Source organism: Nannospalax galili, unplaced genomic scaffold (assembly GCF_000622305.1).
Source record: "Nannospalax galili isolate Female #2095 unplaced genomic scaffold, S.galili_v1.0 scaffold1699, whole genome shotgun sequence".
Classification (NCBI taxonomy): Eukaryota; Metazoa; Chordata; class Mammalia; order Rodentia; family Spalacidae; genus Nannospalax; species Nannospalax galili.
Genome location: NW_008343576.1, coordinates 105,172 through 120,012, shown reverse-complemented (window position 1 = coordinate 120,012; position 14,841 = coordinate 105,172). Strand labels below are relative to the sequence as shown.

The following is a 14,841-nucleotide window of genomic DNA, read 5'->3' as shown; positions in this document are numbered from 1 at the left end:
TAGGTCCAGGTGTGGTCTAAGCCCACAGCAACTCTGTAAAGAGGTTGTGTACAGAGTTCAGGGCTAGAATGAAAGCTGGGGCCACTTGGTTGGGATCTAGAGGTGTGTGTGAGGGGCGGGGTCTGAGTGGGTCAAGGACAGTCACCTGGGTCAGAGGAGTCACCGAAAGAAAGGAGGCGAAGAAAATTCAAAGTGATTTGAGAAGGGGTGTGGCATGGGCAGGGTCGGATGTGTGAGGCAACAGGAACCTGAGGCGGAGTGGGCGGGACCAGAGCAGAGGTGAAGAGGGGCCGAAGTCTAGCGGGACCTTGGGGCCTTTGGGGCCTGGAAAACTCCACTGAGACCTAGGGAGACCGGGTCTAGGCAGGATGCGAAACTTCACGGAAGTCACAGGAACCACGGAGAGCGGTAGGTGCAGAGTGGATGAGGGGCGAGTCAGGGAGGGACCCTCAGGGCGGAGGAGAGTGTGGGCAGAACCGGAGGCCTTAGGAAAGACTTCTGGTCATGTGATCGGAGTGGCCTAGGACACTCTGCTGTTGGAGTTGGGGGCTGGGAGCCAAGGCAGGTCCCTGAAACTCACGTGGAAGTTAAATATTATGTATGCTTACTCTTCAGCAAAGATCGCAGGTCTCGAAACTTGGTGGCAAATATTTGGGTGTGTTGACCTGCACATCCTCTTAGAATTAGGTTATTAAAGGTAAATATAAGACTGTATGAACTAAGACGAATCCTGAACTAAGACGAATCAGCAATTTTATGGTTTCCAAAATAGTCTCATCAAAAATTCAGGTACACTATTTGAATTAATGCGCAAATATGGCAGAGTGATGTCAGGTGTACAGGAATTACTTCAGATCGATTGTTTCTCCCAGTGCTGTTGTGGAAAAAACAAAGCTCTTCCAGTGTAAATTCATTCCTGCATTCTGACTGGCATGTTTTACTTTTCTGTGTCTAAGTGAGTGGCTTATGGACATGGGGACATGGAAAGCTTGTTGGAATTAGTAACACAAGGAACTATTCTAGATTGTATTGAATCAGAACATATATTTTAGCAAACATCCACAGTTATAGTTGCAGGCATTAACACTTAAGAAATAAACTTTCATTTCACCATTAATGTTCCATCTGAAATATATAATTTATTATATAAACCCAGCATTAAAATGGGTATTGTTATGTTAAGGTCTGAATTTCCCATCCTATAATCCATAAAACATGGTATGAGCCGAGATGGGGACACACGCCTGTAATCCCAGCACTCTGGAGCCACAGGCAGGTAGATCTCTGTAAGTTCAAGGCCAGCCAGCTCTACTTGGTGTGTTCCAGGCCAGCTGAGGCTACAGAAAGACTCTGTCTGAAGAACTCCCCCCCGCCCCCCCCCCCCAAAAAAAACCAAACAAAATACTAGGATACTATGCCCTGGTATTTCCACAGTTAGAAAACATGTTAGAGATATTACAATTTCAAAAAGCATCTTCAGAATACATATGATCATGCCCTACATCAGAGAACGCCTCCTAATCTTGCTGGTTTCCCTGACTCAAGGAAAGCAATTGGCCTGTGGACATGTGGTCAAACTATTAGTCATTTCAGGGTGTGTTGACATTCAGTGACATGGCTGTGGACTTGTAACAGGAGGAGAGGGAATTCCTAGATCCTGGTCAGAGGGCTTTGCACAGAGACCTGATGCTGGAGAATTACAGCTGTCTTGTTTTTGTTGGTGAGAATATTTTTCTTACAGTAGTTCTTGCTCATACTCAGATTTCCTTGGGGAACTACTACTATGTGTGTGCATGTTAACTTTGTGTGAATGAGTGCCACATCTCATAAAGTGAAATTCTCTGAAGAGAAAAGAACAGTGTAATGTAACTTTGTCTGTTCTCATGTTTGTCTTTTTGAATGGGTTATGCTTCTTTCACTTTTGTTCCATGATAGATTCAGAAAGTTTATAGCATATATTATCACCCAATCATAAAGTTCCATTTCCAACCTGAAATTTGGTCTGAGCTGTATGTAATTAGAGGTGGAACACTAGTTATGCAACCTGAGAACTCTGTAAGGATCAGTGTTCTGACAGAATATTGCAATTGAAAAGACATTGGTAGAATTCCCTGTTTTGTTCTCTCTTTATCTATTGGGTGCACTTCTGTTTAGAAATCCAGGCATTTTCTAAACACTCAAATCATGAATGACCCAGCACAGACATACAAAGGTTCTAGAGCACTTGATGTCTTGTGCATTAAGCCGTGAACACCTAGGGTCCTTGGGGGTGATAGTGATGTCCTGAAACAGACTTAAGGGGCAGTGGTCCTGAGGGACACACTGCTGCACACTTTTAGTGTGGAAAAAAATTATCATCAATTATAAATTACATTTGTAAGACATGAAGTCTGACGTCCATACCAGCCTGGTCTACATAGTGAATTCCAGGACACCTGGGCCTACAAGGAGACCCTGTCTCAAAAAGACAAAAACAAACAAACAAATAAACAAAACACCAAAAAAACCCCAATATTATCTGATTCTATTTCTCAATATTAATTTTTAAGAAAAATTTCATGTGCATACATGTATTGCCTGCATGTAGGTAAGTGCACCCATGTTGTGCAATGCCCTCAGAGGTTAGAAGATGCTGTCAGATCCCCTGGGACTGGAATTACAGATGGTTGTTAGCTGCCATGTGTAGGTAGTGTGAATCAAACCCTGGTCTTCTGCAAGAACAACCAGTGTTCTTAAAACACTGAGCCATCTCTCCAGCCCCAATATTAATTTTTATGAAATGTTTTATTATCATTTTTATTTTATGGGTATGAGTGTATTTCATGCATTCATATGAGTGCACCCATGTCTTCAGTGCCCACTGAGGTCAGAAGAGGGCATTGGATCCTCTGGAACTGGAATTACAGAGAGTTGTTAGCTGCCATGTGGGTGGTGGGAATCAAACCAGGGTCTATTGCAAGAACAGCCTGTGCTCTTAACCTTTGAGCCATCTTTCCAGCCCCTTAACATTAATTTTTGATAAAGAAGAACTGTATGTATTTAGGAGGTACAGTGTGATATTTTGTTCTCTACATACATTTTTGAAGTTGACTATTAAATTACCACTTCATGAATTTTCCTATTAAAATATATATACTGGAAGTAATGTCACAATGTAGTTTCGAGACTGAAAACTGGCTGATTAGTCCAATTTTTATAAAGTGATTGCTACTTCAGTACTGGCCATGAAATTTCAAGAATTTGAGAGTCTTAATTTCAATCAATATCCTCCCAAGTCATCAGAAGAGATACATTTAATGTCTCAGTTAAGTACATAATAAACTAGAATTCAAGAAAAAACTTTCTATTGTATTATTTTGAAATTCAGTTGCACAACCTAAATGTCCCTCAGTCTATTAGTGGATCTTGTACATTTGCTACATTTTCACTGGAGTTCTACTTTGTGGTAAAGGAAAAGGAAATCAAGTAATTTGTAGGTCAATGGATGGAGTTAGAAATGACTGTACTGACACACAGGTGTTCTCTCAATTGTGGTTCCTACCACCAAATCCTGAATAGATACTCAAAGGAAGTGAATCCAGTATGGGCTAGAGATATGTGTGCTCACTAATTATTGTAGCACCATTTGAAGAATAGGGAATCTACTGAAATGTACACTGACAAATGAAAGATGTACTGAAATATGATATTTCTAAAGAATATACCATAATTCCATGATAGAAAAGAGTGGAATATTCTCATACTTGAGAACAGGATTGATCTGGTGGACACTGTATCAGGTAAAGAAGTTGAAACACAAGCACTACATGATCTGTCATAAGAGAAATAGAAAAAGAAAAGATAGATGATAGATGCCGAGAGTACAATAGGAAGCAGTTTGCAGTTAATGGGGAGGATGTGTGGTAAATAACAGAAGCAGCATCATGGCTTCATGGCTTAACTAAGTTCTATTCTATGCCACAACAAGGTAAATAAAATAATCCAAGTTGCATTTTATATATTAAAATTGTTAGAAAAATATCCATTTGGATACACTCACCATAGGAAAGGATAAAATTTTACATGTGGATATATTAATGACTGACTAGATCATTATCCAATGTATATGTATAACAAAATATTAAGGTAATGTCACAAATACGTAAAATATGGTGTCATCAAACAATAATGATTTCATTTTTATTAAGTTTTATTTATTTATTTATTATTTATTATTTTTCATGTGTAAGAGTGTTATGCTTGTGTGTATGTAAGTGCAGCCATGTCAGCAATGTCTGTGGAGGCTGGAAGACACAGTGGGAATCCCTGGAGCAGGTGTTCAGTACAGTTGTTAACACCAGGTGGGTGCTGCAAAGTGAACCCAGGTTCTCTACAAGAGCAGCTGGTATTCTTAGCCTCTGAGCCATCTCTTCAGTCCCAAGCATAGACTTTTAAAACTCACAGTTAACTAATCCTGAACTTCAGCCTTTAAAAGAAAAACTCTCACTTATGACTGCCCCCCCCCACCGCCCCCCAGATTCTGTCCATGAAGCTAAGTGGAAGCATCAGCGCTGTTTCAATGAACTGTTGCAGGCAGAAGAGAGTGAGAATGGGGGTCAGCTACCAGTGCCTCTGAAGGAAAGTTTAGTTTAGGCCCTATTCCAGTGGATGAAAACCGTGTTACTTTGCCTTGTTTAATTAGGAGGTGAGATAGTTACAGTCCCATGAACGTAGTAGAGATTCTTGTTCTTGTTGGCAGGTCAGGCCACTTGAAGGCATAAAATCAGAAACTTCTATGGAGTCTCCTTGTTGAGCTTTCTTCCTGCGCATCTACTGTGACAGCAGACAGTATAGTGGCCTGTTTTGTTTTCTGTCGTGCTTCTTCCTCTTGGTATGTTGGCAGGTGAAGTGAATTTTTAGTGAACTGAAAGGAAGTTTCTTGAAAGAGAGAGAAGACTGTTTATGTTTTTCCTGGAGAGGAAGCTCACAAAAGGAAGAGAGAGATGGCTTCTTTTCAGGTAAACACATCAAAGGGCCTGAACCTCATACACTTTCTCTCTTTGTTTGGGAGTTTGAACTTGTAATCTTTTCTCATCCAGAAACTAGCTATATAGACCAGGCTAACCTGGATCTCACAGAGATCCTCATGCCTCTTCCTCAGGAGTCCTTGGGGCAAAGGCCTGCACCGCCATGCCCAGGCCACATTTCACATGTATCACCTATGTAGCATATCCACCTCTCCATTTTGTCCTCCAGTGTTTACGTTTTCCAGATGAATCCAATGAATTCAAGACCATCCATCTCAAAAATATTTCTGATATGATAGGTAAAAATTCAACATGTCAGTCTTCAGTTTCTAAGGAGGATGGACTTCGGTCCTCATATGCCACTTTATTGTTCTTTGAACTGTACATACAACTGATATTTTGTTTTATTTTATGCAGATATTGTATTACTTTGTTCAACATTTAATCCGACCAACATCACAGGCCTGATGGAATGTGCTGCTGGGTACGTTGACACCTGTATTCTTTTGTCTCCTGGGAGTTCATTCCCATGGTTGAGCTGCTCTGCACAAAATCACAGATTTTGACATCATTTTAAAAAATAAAAATATTTTATTATTTATTTTATTTTATGTGTACGAGTGTATTGCATACATGTATGTGAGTGCACCCATGTCGTGCAATGCCATGGAGGTCAGAAGAGAACTTTGGATTCCCTTGGAACTGGAGTTAAGGACGCTTCATAGCTGCGATGTGGGTGCTGGGAATTGAACCCTGGTCTTCTGAAAGAGCACTCAGTGCTCTTAACTGCTGAGCCATCTCTCCAGCCCCAATATCTTTGTTTTTAGTTTGTTAGGAATAAGTTTTCTTCTGATAGTTTACAGAGTGAAGCACACGAAATATGACATTTAATGTAGAATCTTTCCATGCATCACTGGTAGTTTTCTTCCTTTCTTTGAAGAAAGAAACTTTTCTCATTTGTTTACTAAATACTGAGTTCTCTAGGTGGAGATTCTGAAGCAGGCCTCTTTTTCTCTGCTGGTATTTCTACTTCACACTCAGTTAACAGCACTGCCTACATTACTGGTTCTTTGAACCTCAGAAAAGAGCTCCCTTAATCAAATGTTACACACATGTAGTTGTCTGATTTTGGAAGCATTTGTGTCACAGCATCAACATTGTTCATCCAGTGTTTTCATTACTCTTCAGTGAGGAGCCCAGTTCCCAACTCCTTATTGTGGTGTGCATAAGTCGGCCAGTGTGTTCCTTTTAGGTAAATTTTAGGCAGTTAAATGAGGATAAAAGAAGAAATCACTATAAAAGTATTGTTAGAGTAATTATGCACTGATGTTTCTCTAATTTTTACATTACATGCAGGGTATATTATTTACTTTATGAGGACTGTGTCTTCTTGCTGTGGAGGGAGACACACATAGTTCTCTATCTTCTGCCATGTTCTACTCAGTGCTGTTGGAGAAAGTGTCTTTTGTACCTGGGGGACTGGCTTCACTGCAGAGTTTGTTAGGAAAGGGTTAAGTCAGGCCTAGCACAGATTGTGTTAAGGTGAAAAATCTGTGTTTTAGCTAACACTACAATGCACGGTTATAAACATTCAAATTTATGAAGCAGACTTATAAATCAGTGTGACCTTACATCAGAGAAATATATACAATTGATCTTGTATGCTAGAAATATAGGAGGGAAATTATATTCCTATGTTGAGGGCTTAATTTATGTGCTATGCTTCTTAACATCATAAGCTTCCCAAAAATTTGGAGGGTCTGATGCTATTCTTTTTGCACAGAGTTGGTAGGCATGGTTATAGGCCCTCACCAAATTGATTTCATAAAAAGACTTATAAATCAGTGTAACTTTACATCAGATAAATATATACAATTGATACTGTGTGCTGCAAATATAGTAGGGAAATGGTTTTTGTATGTTGAAGGCTTAATTTACGTGCTGTCCTCCTTAACATCATAATCTTCACAAAAATTTGGAGGGTCTGATGCTATTCTTTTTGCACAGAGTTTGAGAGTAGATGACAGATAGTTACTCCATTAAGAAATATCCTTTTTATTAATCAGGTTTCTCATCTAGTTCAGAAGTTGTTTACTAATTATTTCTTTCTTTCTTGGGTCCAGTACCCTGTTTCAGTGCACATGTTCTAATTCTCATTTTTCCTTTTAGCATCCATTGACATTCAAGGATGTATCCATAGAGTTCTCCCAGGAGGAGTGGGAATGCCTAGACTCTGCTCAGAGGGCTTTGTACAGGGAGTTGATGTTGGAGAACTACAGCAATCTGGTGTCTATAGGTGAGGATATTTTTCTTGGAGAATTTTTTACTATTCTGCATCCTTTGACAGATTACAGTCTTCTTTGTGCATATGTTAGTTTTGCTAATTAAGTCTTGGATTCTTTAAAAATTAGTTCCTGGGAATGTCTGGGCATTGTGAAGAACATGTATATGTTTTATAGTTCTTTCCATTTCTACTTGTTAGAGTAATTATCCATTTTCATTATTTTTGATGTTAATTTCAGCCACACATTAGTATATGAGTCTTAAAGTTCCATTGCCATAGCTGAATTGTGAGTCAGTGATAGAACTCACCACATGAAAATTGAAAAAAATTCCTAAATATTCTAATGAAACTGTCAGAAAGTAAAAATTGGAAAATTATTTGGAGAGTTGCTCTTTTTGTGGTGTTAATTTTGGCCACCCATTAGTACATGATACTGTAGCCAGAATCTTATTTATTTATTTATTTATTTATTTATTATTTTATTTTTAACTTTTAGAAAAACTTTATTGAGAATTTCATGTTTTGATCAAATCCATGCCCACTCTCTCCCCTCCAATACTCCCCCCTCTGAAGAGGTAACCCTAAAGTCTTCTAAGGATTTGATACAAGCTCCTAAATATTTTTGGCCTTTGGAACAGAGTATGTTGCTAACATGCCCAAGGACATTTTGACTTTTAGCCAGGAAACTGTGCAGCCAGAGTCTTACATTTCCATTGCCATAGCTCAGTTGTGAATCAGTGATAGAACTCACCATAAGGAAACTAAAATAATTCCTATGTATTCTAATGAGTCTGTCAGAAAATAAAAATTGTGAAATTCTTTGGAGAGTCTGTTATTTTTCTGAATATTATCAGTGGAGCATAGTGTTACAAATCTGGTACTTTCTAAAGAGTCCAGCAAGCATCATGTGCCTCTTTCTCATACACAGGTCTTGCTGTGTGTAAGCCTGTTCTGGTCTCCTGTCTGGAGCAAAGCAAAGAGCCCTGGAATGTGAAGAGATGGGAGACTGTGGATGAAGGAGGGGCCCAGGTGAGGGGACCTAAGTAAAGAGGGATAAAGTCCTGAAAATGGTTTTGCCATAGTCTGTTTCATGAGAAATTCTGATAATTCATGTCAGCCATGAGGTGAGATTTCTTATGTCATGGCCTTCCATCTCATGGTTCAGTCTTGCCATTGTCTGTTAGACTCTGAGCTCCATGGATACTGGACTGAAACCTCTACAGATGAAGTTGAAGTTTAATGTTAATCTGCTGAATAATTTTTCTTAATTGTAGATCAGATGAAAATAATCCACAATGGACTGTGTGGTAGTATGAAATAAAATTGATAAAATTCATTTTAAAATTTGAAATAAGCTAAAAAGATAGAGATTATCTTATTTGCCAGGCATGGTGGTATGCACCTTTAATCCCAGTACTTGGGAGGCAGAGGCAGGTGGATCTTTGTGAGCCAGCCTGGTCTCCCTAGGGAGTTACAGGACAACTGGGGCTCCAGGGAGACCCTGGCTCAAAAAGTTTAAAAAAAAAGGGGTGGGGGTTTACCTTAGTTATCACTATACTTTGTCCTTGGAAAATAACAAGCGAATGGATGTAATATGCTCTGATCAAAGAATGCTAATAATGTGAAAGAGTTTGTGTGTTCACTACAGAGCATGAGTCATATACAGTGTGTCTGTTCTTCGGACATTATGATGCACATCACAAATTCATAGCACATTTCACAAAATAAGTTATAACTTAAGTGTGAACTGTAGCACATTTCACAAAATAAATAAGTTATAATCAAAGTGTGAACTATCTTTACCTAGGAACTATTTTCACATTTGGAAATGTGACATGAGAGTGAGGGAAAATTTTTGAACTAATCTAACCTTTCCTCAGGTATATGCTACTCTGGGTTTGTGACTGTAGAAAAAGATTTTATTTACTATTGTTTGAGAAATCATAATCTTTTCTCCTAACTCTTAATTTTTTTTAAATTAATTAATTTATTTTTAATGTTATGTGTATGTGCTGTATAGCTTTAGTGTCCAGTTGACAGCCTGGGTTGAGAGATTCTCAGTTGGGGAATTTCTTCCGTTGGACAGGGCTGTGGCCTTGTTTGTGGTTCAATCTTCTTGATTATTGAGTGATGTGGGAGAGTCCTACCCATTGGAGGTGGTGCCACCCCTGGGCACATGGGCCTATGTTGTATAAGGGTGCAGGCTGAGCAGGGGCCAGGGGAGCAAGACAGTAAGCAGTGTTCCTCCATGGCCTGTGCCTCATCTCTACCTCCAGGTTCCTGCTTGAGTTCTTACCTTGGGCTCCCTGATGAACTCTGACCCAGAATAACAGATAAAATAAACCCTTTTCTCCCCAATTTGGTATTCGTCAAAGTATTTTGTCACAGAAATTGAGGAACAAAATAGAGCGAATTTCGTACCAGAGAGTGGGGCATTGCTGTGACAGTCCTGACCTTGGTGTTTTTAGGAGGATTGTAGAAGCATTCAGAACTTTGGACTGGAAAAGTCATTGAGTGCTTAGAGTTTGTTGCTGTGGAGCTTGGAAGAGTTATGCTGAAGGAGTTGTGAAAAATGATGGCCTGGCTTGTGAAGCTTCAAAGGGAAGCAGAGACTATAAGGGTGGTTTGTGTGTTTTTTTGAATTGAGAACATTTGGTTTCTGTTCAACTGGATCTGAGGAATCAGCTGTGATTAATAGACTGAAGTCAAAACTTTGCTTTATGGGGACAATTGATGCCAGTTAGGTGAGGCTGAGAAATCAGCTGTAATTAAAGAGACTAGCATCACTTTGGCAAAATCTTCTGGAAAGTATTTTCTCAGGGTCAGCACAGGGACTATGATTCAGAGGGGGTATGAGACCCCATTTCAAGCTGGAAGCAGGATGTGGTAATGTATCATAGTCTTCTGCATGGTTCTGGTGTTGAAAGTGTGAAGGAATCACAGAGAGCAGCTGAGACTTGACACCCTAAAGTATGTACTGTCTTATATTGTGATATTAATGTTAACATCATATCTTTGGGACAAGAAATCAAAAGGTTGTGGTTTAATAGTGATGTATTTGTGTGTCAGGGTGACAAGCAGTCAGTTGCGCTGGATAGCTTTAGTGTCAACTTGACATATCTGGCTTGAGGGATCACCAATTGGGGAATTTCCTCCTTTGGACTTGCCTGTGACCATGTCTGTGGGCATATTCTTGATTAATGAGTGATGTGGGAGGTTCCAGCCCATTCTGGGTGCCGACATACCTGGGCAGGTGGTCCTATATTGTATATGAAAGCACCTTGAGCAGGGTCCAGGGGACCAAGCCAAGCCAGTAAGCAGCATTCCTCTATGGCCTATGCTCCAGCTCCTACCTCCAGATTCCTGCCCTGAGTTTCTACCTTGGACTCCCTGATGAGCTGTGACTTTGGAGATGTTAGCTAAATAAACCCTTTCCTCCCAAAATTGGTATTGGTCAGAGTATTTTGTCACAGCAATGGAGAAACAAACTAGAACAGTGTATGAGAGTATTGTTTGCATATATGTAAGTGAGCCTCTGTCCTGCACAGTCCATGGAGGTCAGAAGAGGGTATTGAATCCACTGGAACTGTAACTGTATTTAAGAACAATTTTTACCCACCACGTGGGTGTTGGGAACCAAAACTGGGTACTCTGTAAGAGCAGCCAGTGCTCTGAGCCACTGAACCATCTCTGCAGGCCCTGCTTGTCTTTCTTTATTTTGCTGAATCAATCAGTCCTGTCACTCAGTGACTCAGTAATGAGAGTTCTAAAGATGTCATTCAAAATTGTCTTCTTTCCTCATATTCACCCTGTAAATGAAATAGTGTTTGCTGAAGGGGGAGAAAAACTTTTGTTCATATGTATTCAACCATTTCAGGCACTCAAGTGGAACAGTAAAGACATAGGATTTTCTTTTAATTGAACAGTTGTAATTTTCTTAGAAAATTTTCCATATAGTTGATTACACTGATATTAATGTTACCAACCAATGAGTTTTTAAAGGTTTTTCAGTTATTCATTGTGAGTCATTGTTAAGACTAGAAATTGACAGCTGTGTTGGTGCATGCCTTTATTCCCAGCACTAGCGAACCAGAGGCAGGCAGATCTATGTGAAATCGAGAACAGCCTGATCTACCTATGTAGGTGCTTCCAGGCCAGATGGGGCTACAGAGAGACCCTGTCTCAAAAAGACCAGAAAAAAAAACCCAAAAGGAATACACAGGACACTGTAAATGTCCCACATGACTCTTCCCATTGAATAGTTGACCCATCTCTCTGTTTCTGCCATGCAGCCATTCAGCATGCTTTGGGAAAGTGGGTGACTCCACATTATTTCCTCTGATGGATCCAGTCCAGATGGGGCTACAGAGAGAGACCATCTCAAGAAGATCAGAAAAAAAAAGGAATACACAGGACACTGTAAATGTCCCACATGACTCTTCCCATTGAATAGTTGACCCATCTCTCTGTTTCTGCCATGCTTTGGGAAAGTGGGTGACTCTACATTATTTCCTCTATTGTTCCTGTAAGGAGTTTTGGAATGATTATAGGCTTTGGTTTTTTTTTTTTTGTATTTTTATTTATTTGTTTCATCTTTATGAGACAGGGTCTCTCTGTAGACCAAGTTGGCCTGGAACTTGCTATGTAAACCTGTAGACCAGCTTGCCTTTGAACTCATAGAAATCTGATTGCTTCTGCCTCCTGACTGCTGGGATTAAAGGTCTGTGCCACCATGCCAGACTTATTACAGGTATATTTTTAAGTTTACCACTGAATTAATTTTACACACCATATTTTATCTCATGTGCCACTTGAATGCCTATAGTAGATGAGTCAATATATTTGGCGTTTTTCTTTTAAAAACATTACCATTATTTCCCTTTATCCCCCAAAGTTCCTTGTATAACCCTTTCCTCCCCCCTACCACTTAAATGCACCATTTTTATCCATTTTTCCTTAGTAACACCTGTCTCCCACTATTCTTCTCTCTCAAGGTCTTTCTTTCCCTTTACCTCCCTGGTTCCTTTTCATTATGGTTTCTGCAGTTATATCTGGATACATACTCACATGTAAGGATTTGGCACTACTCAATCCACAGATGAGGGAGAACATACGACGTTTGCTTTACTTCATTTAGTATAACAGTTTCTAGTTCCATCCATTTACCTGCAAATTTTATCTTTCTTTACTGCTGAGTAGAACTCTATTGTGTAAATGTACCACATTTTCATTATCCACTCATCAGTTGAGGGACACTTATGTTGCTTTCATCTCTTAAGTATTGTGAAAAGAGCAGCAACAAACATGGATGTACAAGTGTCTCTGCAATAGGATGAGTTCTTTGGTTAATGCCAAGGAGTGGTATAACTGTCAAATGGTAGGTTCATTTCTAGTTTTTAAAGAGTTCTCCACACTGCTTTCCATAGGGGTTGAACAAGTTTGCAATCCCACCAACAGTGGATGAGCGTTCTTCCCCTTTCCCCACATCCTCTCCAACATTTGGTATCCTTTACTTCCTTGATCTTAGCCTGTTTCATTGAGATAAGATGAAATCTTAAAGTGTTTTTAAATTTTCATTTTCCTAATTATTAATGATGTGTAACACCTTTTAAGATGTACCTAGCCATATTTATTTCTTTTTTTGAGAACTCCCTGTTGAGCTCCTTAACCCATCTTTAAATTGGGTTATTTCCTCTCTTGATTCTTTGTTTTTTGAGTTCTTTATATATTCTGGATAATAAACCTCTCTCAGAAATGTCACTGATGAAGATTTTCTCCCACTCTGTGGGTTTTCTCTTCATTTCCTTGGTTTCTTCTTTTGATGTACATTAGCTTTTTAGTTTAATGAGGTCCCATTTGTTGATTCTTAACAGTGTTTCCTTAGCAATTGCTGTCTGGTTTAGAAAATCCTTTCCTGCACCTATATCTAGTACATTATTGTCAACGTTTTCTTCTAAGAGTTTCAGAGTTTCAGGCTTCACATTGAGGTCTTTGATCCATTTGGAGTTGACTTTTGTGCAAGGTGAAAGACAGGGGTTTAGTTTCATTCTTCTGCAGGTGGAGATCCAGCACCATTTGCTGTAAATGCTGTATTTCCTTCAGTGTATGTTCTTGGCCCCTTTGTCAAATATCAGGTGACTAAAATTGCATGTAGTCATATTTGTGTCTTCAATTTTGTTTTATTGATCTACGAGTCTACGTTTTAGGCAGGACCATGCTGTTTTTATGACTATAGCTCTGTAATACAGTTTAGAATCTTTTATAGTAATCCACCAGCATTGCTCTTAGTGCTCAGGGTTGCCTTGGCTATCCAAGGTCTTTTGTGCTTCCGTATGAATCTTAGGATGATTTTTTTCCAATTCTTTGAAGGATGTCATGGGGATTTTGATTGGCATTGCATTGAATTAGTAAGTGACTTTCGGTAGGATGGTCATTTTTATAATATTAATTATTCAAATCCATGAGCATGGATGGTCCTTCGATCTTCTGGTTTCTTCCTCAATCTCTTTCTTTAAAGATTTAAAATTTTTGCTGGGGGTGGTGGCACATGCCTTTAGTCCCAGCATTCAGGAGGCAGAGGCAGGTGGATCTCTGTGAGTTCAAGGCCAGCCTGGTCTACATAGTGAGTTCCAGGACAGCTGGAGCTACAGGGAGACCCTATCTCAACCCCCCCTCCCCAAATATTTTTTTTTTCATTGTAGAGGTCTTTAATGTCTTTGGTCAGGTTTATTCTGAGATATTTTAATTTTTTTGAGGCTATTGTGAAAGGGAGTGTTTCCATGTTCTCTTTCTCTGATTCCTTGCTGTTGGCATATAGAAAGGGTACAGACTTTTGTAGATTAATTTTGTAACCTGACACTTTAGTGAAAGTGTTAATTATTTCTAGGAGTTTTCTAGTGGAATATTTGATGATATAATATCATATCATCTTCAAAAAAGGATAATTTTATCTCTTCTTTTCCAGTTGTTACTCCTTCAATTCCCTTCTCTTGTCTTACCACTCTTGAAAGAGTTTCAAGCCCTATGTTAAAAAGGAGTGGAGACAGTGGACGGCCTTGTCTGGTTTCTGATTTTAATGGGAATGTGTCCAGTTTTTCTCCGGTTAGAATTATGTTGGCTGTGGGTTTTCTGTTTTTGGCTTTATGTTGAGGTATGTTCCCTCCAGTCCAATTTCCTCTAGGACTATTCTCTGCATCTATTGAGATGACCATGTAATTCTTGTCTTTGAGTCCATTAATATGATTTATGATGTTTATTGACTTACATATATTGATCCATCCCTCCATCTCTTGAATAAAGCTGACTTGATGATGGTAGATGATGTTTTTGATATGTCTGTGTGCAGTTTGCAAGTATTTTGTTATGGATTTTTGCATTTATGTTCATTAAGGATATGGGTCTATAGGTTTCTTTTTTGGTTGTATCTTTACCTAGTTTGGGTATTAGAGTGATGCTGGCTCCAAAGAAGGAATTTGGAAATTCTCCCTCCATTTCTGTCTTTTTGAACAAATTAAGTAGTATTGGATATAGATCTTCTTTAAATGTCTGGTA

At 39.2% G+C, this 14,841-nt stretch overlaps 1 long non-coding RNA gene across 2 annotated transcripts; it reads left to right on the top strand.

Moving 5' to 3' along the window:
* Nucleotides 1-269: 269 nt before the first annotated feature.
* Nucleotides 270-7,287, top strand: LOC115071485. 2 transcript variants are annotated; one of them, XR_003850573.1, is made up of 4 exons: nucleotides 270-408; nucleotides 4,883-4,997; nucleotides 5,424-5,490; nucleotides 7,176-7,287. It is a non-coding gene; the product is annotated as an uncharacterized LOC115071485 (long non-coding RNA). The 2 variants fall into 2 exon arrangements; XR_003850574.1 differs by having other exon boundaries at nucleotides 4,739-4,997.
* The last annotated feature ends 7,554 nt before the right edge of the window (nucleotides 7,288-14,841 follow it).